Raw genomic sequence first — 7,657 nt, forward strand, 5'->3', positions numbered from 1 at the left:
GGGATTCATATCTAATAGGAGCATTTCCCTTCTCATCGGATCCTTTATCAATATTATTAGCAAAACCATTATAAGTTAAATTCAAAATCACTGCTTCCACCATTACCACCCCCAACCTGAAAAATACTTTTATGAAACATAAATTGCACATCAATCTCAAAGGTAAACTAGTGAGGAAGAGGAATTCGACAATTATTACCTTTGTGTGCGACTCTGCTTGTATCACTGTGAACAACAATAACACTATATCCACGAGGCACTTTATTCGAAATACTCTCAAGCTTCACTGTTCGATTAAACCAGAAATGTAACAACACTGCTCGGTCGAACTCGCAAGTTTTTCTATCTCAATCTTGTTGTCAATGTTAGTACCACAAAATTATATCTTGATTTTTAGTCTATTAAAGTCAAGTCTCGGACTAGGATTAGAGTATGGTAGTTGAGTATCAGACATCACTAAATAATCCTTGAAGATCAAATACTTAAGATCAAACGAAGATATTTGGATAACTTCATCGATTAATAGGTATGTGAAGACTTGACCATCATATTTACACACGACATTACCATTTTATCTATACGAGACTATGCCGTATGACTTCTAGTATATTTAATGCTGCAAAGAAGAAGTTTTCAGTCAAGCTTGTCTTTTTAAACATCTCCAAATATATTCAATTAATGGATGTTGATGGATCCTTATCAATCTTAGTTAAGAATAATTTATTGTTCAAGAACTATTTTTGTTTTAATTTGATCATTTGGAAATTTCTTAAGTAATCGTATTTCATATCTATGGAAATTTAGAATTTTTCAAAAAATGAAAAGAGAGTTTTCAAAACTATTGAAATATGGACACAAGGTAGGTAGGCATACCCAGTACACGTATCCTAGACATCTAAGTTCCAAAACGTAGGTAGGTACGCATACCGAGTATGTGTACCCTAAGGTTTTGAAATTCGTAAAGGGAGAAGGTATGCATACCTAGTACGCGTACCCCCATGGCCTGAGTTCCTGAACATCTTAAGGGTATGCATACCGGCCGGTACGCATACCCTAGCTCCCTGAATTAAGGAACTGGTTCATAGGAACGTGTATCGCTAAACATACCTCCCTAGATGCTCATAAACTATTTTCACAAATATGTTTGGCATTACTGCAACTCTCGTGAGCACGTCTAAGACATATTTGGTCACTACAATACTTTATATTTATGATTCATGATTTAAGTCTTAAGTTCTAAAAATGATCACAATTATGCTTATACTTTCATATAGCATGCTTTCCATGAACTATCATTATACACGGTTCCAGAACCTTGTACCATAGTGTCTATTCTTCTATGTAATTTCAAGGAAAACTTCTCACATGCTCACATAAACTCCTAACAAGAGATTTATCTAAACAGAGAAAGCGGTTGCTTGATTCTCAAGTTATCTTAGCTTCAATCTAAAGCAACCTCTAGTCTTGACATTCTATAAATAGAGAGACTCAAAAAACTAGGAAATTGAATCCATGACACTTATGTGTCCTCTTTTAACCTAGGTTTACTATAAGAAACATAATTAGGTTTATGACTTAAAGACTTCACTTGGGGATTCGTCAATCCATGTTCAACTATGTTTAAATTGATAGTTCATATATCTTGATCTTGTTCTTATTTATTATCAAAGTTTTCATCAATCTCCAATCAAGAACGAGATAGATAGACATCACAAAGTTCTATTCGTCTCAGACTTCTTAATTCCCCAGTAAATATACGTATTTTGCTATCTATAAATACGTATATACACGAGATTGAGATATGGTTATTAGTCTGAAACTATCTCCTGACTTGATATGATTATCGATCTCTGTAGAGTATTAAGTTCTTAGTCCAATAAGTATTTACCAAGTTATTTTTTAGGTCGGTTAACAAAGTTGAATTATAAAGGAAATTAGGAGAGAGAACATAAAAAAGATAATTTTTATTGATCAAGTTAAGCTGAACAATATGCCTTAGTTTACAACGTGAGCCTTCTTGGGCTTATGTACAATTGATTAGCATGTGAATCACGCTAAGATTATGTAATGGGGACCACTCGTGTATACACGGAGGTGATGTCATAAACCACTCAGACTTTTCTTCGTTAGTAAGTTACTTTGTTGACCTGTGATCTTCATTAATTAATTCTCGATCTCTAGTTCTTTACTCTGACATCCACGGTCTTACTTTTGCTTCTTGCTTCAGAACTCATGTAAAGGATGTTTACATGCTTTAACAATGTTGGTCGACCGACAAAGTTGGCGGCCAAGTTGGTCGGACAAAAAAGAGAGGTTGTCGACCAAGTTGTCGGGCCAAATTGATCGGACGGGAAAGAAAAGTTGTTGACCAAGCTGGTTGGCCAAGTTGGTCGGCCATGGAATTGGACTAGGCATGCCAAGTTGGGAGGGAACGATCCCTTCAATTCTTTCCAAGTTAGTCATATATGACTAAATTAGGGCTTTCTTTGCTTCTCATCCAGTATCGGGATTTTGGTGCGAGCATTGTTAGATGTATTTGCCTAAGCTCGACCAAAGATAATGTCTGGCCAATTGGAGCTTTGATTTTATCCCTCTCACAGAATTGACTTGAATTTGTGTCAAATTCATCTGTGATGTTTCAAACAAGTATTTTTATGTGTAGCTTGATGTTTGCGCGCTCATACATGCTTATATGGGAAATGTGATGAATCAGTCATCCATCTGAGTATGAATATTGACGTCAGGCAATTTTTAGGAATTCAACCGAATATAACACCATAAAGGGTCAAATTTTCTCTGTAATAGTGGACATGCCATCCATTTAGGAACTTGATATTTATTATGTAAAAATTATAGGATATTTGGAGTAGTGCAACAAGCACCAGCATTATTCCGAGAATTTTGTACAAAAGTGAATATTGAATTATTCAGTAAATATATCTGTATACACATATATATTTTTGAGATCAATGTGACTATGTATACAAATAGACAGGCATAGACATATGTTATAACTCAGTATTCCTAGAATTCTTTGCAGAATAAAAGTATACGAAAATTCAATATTTTTAGTACCCAAGATCAAAAAGATATTTTTGTATATGATTTTTCTTTGGCAAAAACCCACAATCAACAACACCAACCCATCCACCACCCATAATGAATTGGACACGAATAGAAATCTAACAACCCCATATGAACAAGGTATGGGTGGGCCCCGAATGATGGATCAGACACGAAATGAAGTCCATAGATTTTACCGGTTGCTCGCCCCTAGTTTTGTGTACCAGATCGAATGTATCTAAACTATACGATCACTTATTAATGGGCATAGCTCATGTTGAACATAAACTTGCAGTCAGCAGATGAACATTTATCTCACTCGTCCTACTGTATACATCTAAATTGAAACAGGTGACTGAATTACGCTACCATCTTTGACCAAATAATCAAAAGCTCAAAGAGAGTGCATAATTGCAACTACTTGTTTATTCAGTGTAAAGAGACTGCCAAAATATGGAATTACTTCCTTGACAGTTTTGGTTTCTATGGACTTTCTCTGAAAATGTGAAGACGACTATTTGTGAATTGAAGAACAAGAAAATAAGGAAAACGGTTAAGAAAATCCGGAGTATGCTTTCTTTCGCAATTTGGTGGATGGTTTAGGAATCTATCTTACAAAAACAAATGATTTTTGCACCATCCGACGGTTCTGCATGGGACTTCCACAGTGATCAGTGGTTCCTATTCCTTCGAAAATGGAAGTGATAAATCGTGGTTAAGAATCGATCCTCTTTTTAATCCCTAATATGACGTTCAAGATTTCATCTTGCACTTAATCAGCTCTTCCGTTACAGCCCATTATCACACAAGCATAAATTAGGGTCTCGATTACCCAGACGTTAGGAAAAATTAAAATCCTCATTAACAGCATCGTATTAACATCCAGCTCGCAATATCTTATTCAATGACCAGTTACGAAGTCATTAGACTCATTACCCGTACTATTAAAGAGGGGAGGCAGATCATCTTGGTTCACTGCTCCAAAACTTTCGTTTCTGGGTTTATTACATTTTACTCTATTGCAATCCTTCTTTCGGCTTCTCATTCGAGAATAATTCCACAATCCAAACCCCATAAAGATTCATAATAGTGATAGACATGTAAGTTTTTATGTAGGTTTCTTATTTAGCGTATTGCTGTTAATGAATGATTTCCTTGATTGTGTTGTTTATCCAAAATCTTTGATGTAATTTTGGTTCAACTTTCAGATTGATCTATATGTCACAGTTTCAATATGTCAAATAGAATTTCAATTGATTTGACTTACATAAGGGTTTGATATGTATATCAATTGTTTGATTAAAAATTTAAAACCATTCGCCAAAATGTTTTGTGTCTAACTCTTTCTTGATTTGGCTGCAGAAAAATGCGACCAAGAAAAGACATATTAGTAAAAGATTGTTGTAGATCTAGGATGAGAAATCTATTTTTGCTGCTAGCAATGGAAATGGAATCGGTAAATCTTCAAGGCTGCAATTGCTGACAGCAAAGGTATCATTATTGAAGTATATAAACCATTTCCCAATTTGCTGAAGTGTTTTTATCTTTTACAAATTTTAAAATCTGTGATTTCGTTTTTGAGTCTAACAAAAGGATTTTTGTTCATGAAACAAATATAATAACAAGATAGCAGTTACAGGTCCTAAGGTTCGGTAACTTGGAGGTTACATTTGAGCAACTTTGATCATATTTGTTCTATGTTGAGTTTTGTTATTTACCCTACATAACACGACAGAACAGCAAAAGCTCTTCTTGCTGTGGTGAAAAAGTTACCCAGTTGCCCTACAAATAATAACTTCTCTTTTAGTTGATTTGTAAATTCCAATATTGAGGATGATCGTAAGGTCATTGCTTATGGTTTTCGACTTTTCGTTGTTAAGTTCGAACATTGCTTGGTAATAGTTTAAGTTGAAGAACTGTTCTATTGTTAGTTGAATTTCTGATAAGTTGGGGTTATTATAGAACTGGTAGATAGCATTTGGATAGGGAATTATATCCTAACAAAGAGATAAAAACACTTCAGAAAATTGGGAATTCCTTGGTGCTAACACTGTTGCACTGTGAGGTCATATCCCAATCTAGAAACTGGAGAGCTATCAATTATATCATTGATGTGTCTAATTACATCATTGAATTACCTTCATTGGTTCAAAGATTACTTTAAAAAACATCAGAAACAAAAAATTTAGTTGTGCAGATTGTTTATTGCTTCTGATTTGGATTAATGCCTCATTTTTTGTATTTGAACTTCCTTTTCACCCTAACTTTTCTCCAGGTGCCAATAGCCGTGTAAAAACAGCATGCGCAGCTGGCCTAATGTGATTAATTAAAGCAAGGTGAAAGGTATAAGCAAATATTATTCCTTGAATGTTTCAAACATAAAAAAGGATAATACTAACAACACGATACAAGGTAGGAAACCATTAACAACGTCATGATTTGCGCCATATTGATTCATACCCGGCTATTCAATTTGATGTGTTATGAATATCTACCCTTTAAAATGGTCCCCTAAATGTTCCCCTACTTGAACCTCAACAAAGGTTATCATGTTCCAGTATACTCTTCGAAGTCTCAAGACTACCATGTCAGTACTATCTTATAATTTTTCATTGCATGTGAATTGATTCTCCAATTGATTTCAACAACACTTATAATTGGCCTACCGATTGACCACTATAATGTATATTCAAAGGGTCTTGAGGGTACGATTCGTTCAAGATGTTCATGTAGAAAATCGGTACCCACTCATGCAAGATAGTTAATAATGATCGAGAGTCCTCAGGTGGTGATGTTTTTATTCCAAGGTGTATGAGCGGTTAGTGCTGACCAACATTCCTAAACTGTTTCCTTTTACGGTCTCCTCTGTCGAAGAACCACTTTATCGAATTAAAGGATCGATACACATGTTTAGATAATATATTTACATTTCATTGTGTGATGTTACATTTTTTGGAATTCAGTAAATACAATCCATGGATAAAATTAGAGACCAATCAAACATTAAATTTTTGTTATCCATTTTGTCTACTTTTTAACTAATTAAAGTTGCATAAAACAAAAGGAAAACATTTTTTTTTCCAATTTTAAGCGTGCCTGAAACTGATTATTGTTAAACTAAAGCATTTTGTAGAAAACTGCCTTGAGCAAAGGATTAAACGCGTTGTGGTTAGCTTCTTTATTTGGATGTTCTTATTTAAATCTTTTTGATTTTTTTTAATACTTTTTTTTAGGAAGGAAAAATTAGAAGTCACAAAGAAGTTGCAGCGTTCTGCTGCTTTTGGTTTTCATCTACTTAAACAGTTCAAATGACCTATTAGCATAACAGAGTAGTAAGGAAGATTTATTTGTGATGATTTCGTTGATGTTTACGTCGGTAATGCCTATTTTTCTATTAGTCTGCTTAAGCGGTGTGGATCTGAATACGGGCGTTCTTTATATTGGCTTCTTAAAATGTTGGATCTCTAAAATGGTGTAATCTACACTCTGCACACCAACCTGGGATTGAATATTTTGTTTGCTTTTTTGACTGGTAAAGAGCACTGGAAATTTTGTATGAGGATGTTAAGGGTGCGAGTCATTTGACTAGGCGCAGACAGTGAATCTGATTCCCTTTCATGTGGAGTGCATCACAATGTGCCCGTCAGGGAATTTAATTGGCAATGATCGATAAAAGCAATGAAGGCATTAAAGGGATTTAGCTGATCTAGATGCCATGGCCGTGTTGAAGATGGTTGAATCCTATCTTGCATACTCATTTGCGAAAGCAGACTTGGTAGCAATAAACTATATGGAGGAAAGGTATTTACATGAGAACGAAATGGTTTTTTTTTCAATCGATATCTTCCATTTTTACTTTAAAACTATCTATGATCGACTGATGCTTTATACATGAGTCGCCACACAAGTTACCAGTTTGGATGTGTGAATTAAATCGATGTCGCATGTGCATTTTCAATTGATATCTTCCATATTGCTTAATTTTATCATCTTTCATCTTTGCTTAATACGTGGTTTTATTCAAATCTTCTGAACCCGTATCTCTTTATTATTTTTTTCTTTTGCAGGAAATGAAGATGGCTCCTTATATTAAACTAGGATATGACCCACGCGGCCGCGCCGTGACGGCACATGATTTAATTTGTTAAAGGTGTTTCCGAATGGTTGTTTCTCATCGTATTTCGACATATGTCCTGTTAAATATAATTCCAGTGTTATTACATTGTGTCATTTTTGCCTAGTGTTATTAGAATTTACTTTTTTTACATACATACGCTAGACACGCTACTCAAGAGTCAAGACGCTGTTCTGATGATGATCTCTAATAAACAATCACCTATTTTGACTTGCATTTGTTTTTTCGGTTGAAGCATACTTAAATTTGTTTTGAATGCATAATTTTAGACTAATAATTAACCAAAAATATGTAAAGCTCTAACAATTAGCAGAATTGTGGAATTTTACGTAAATATTTGTAAAATATGGAAATATTAACATTGAACGACAACAACTTTTACATGACTATTACCCGTTATATTCCAATACCTTTACAAAGTTCTTTAAAACTTTGGAACAGAAATTCTAAAAATTGTAT

At 34.4% G+C, this 7,657-nt stretch overlaps 1 long non-coding RNA gene across 2 annotated transcripts; it reads left to right on the plus strand.

The window, feature by feature from the left end:
• The first annotated feature begins 3,688 nt into the window (after positions 1-3,688).
• On the plus strand, positions 3,689-7,376 carry LOC113320891. Of its 2 annotated transcripts, XR_003346336.1 has the most exons (5): positions 3,696-4,163; positions 4,426-4,554; positions 5,339-5,475; positions 6,297-6,864; positions 7,131-7,376. It is a non-coding gene; the product is annotated as an uncharacterized LOC113320891 (long non-coding RNA). The 2 variants fall into 2 exon arrangements; XR_003346335.1 differs by having other exon boundaries at positions 3,689-4,163; positions 5,339-6,864.
• Positions 7,377-7,657: the final 281 nt, after the last annotated feature.

This window comes from Papaver somniferum, chromosome 11 (assembly GCF_003573695.1).
Source record: "Papaver somniferum cultivar HN1 chromosome 11, ASM357369v1, whole genome shotgun sequence".
NCBI lineage: Eukaryota > Viridiplantae > Streptophyta > Magnoliopsida > Ranunculales > Papaveraceae > Papaver > Papaver somniferum.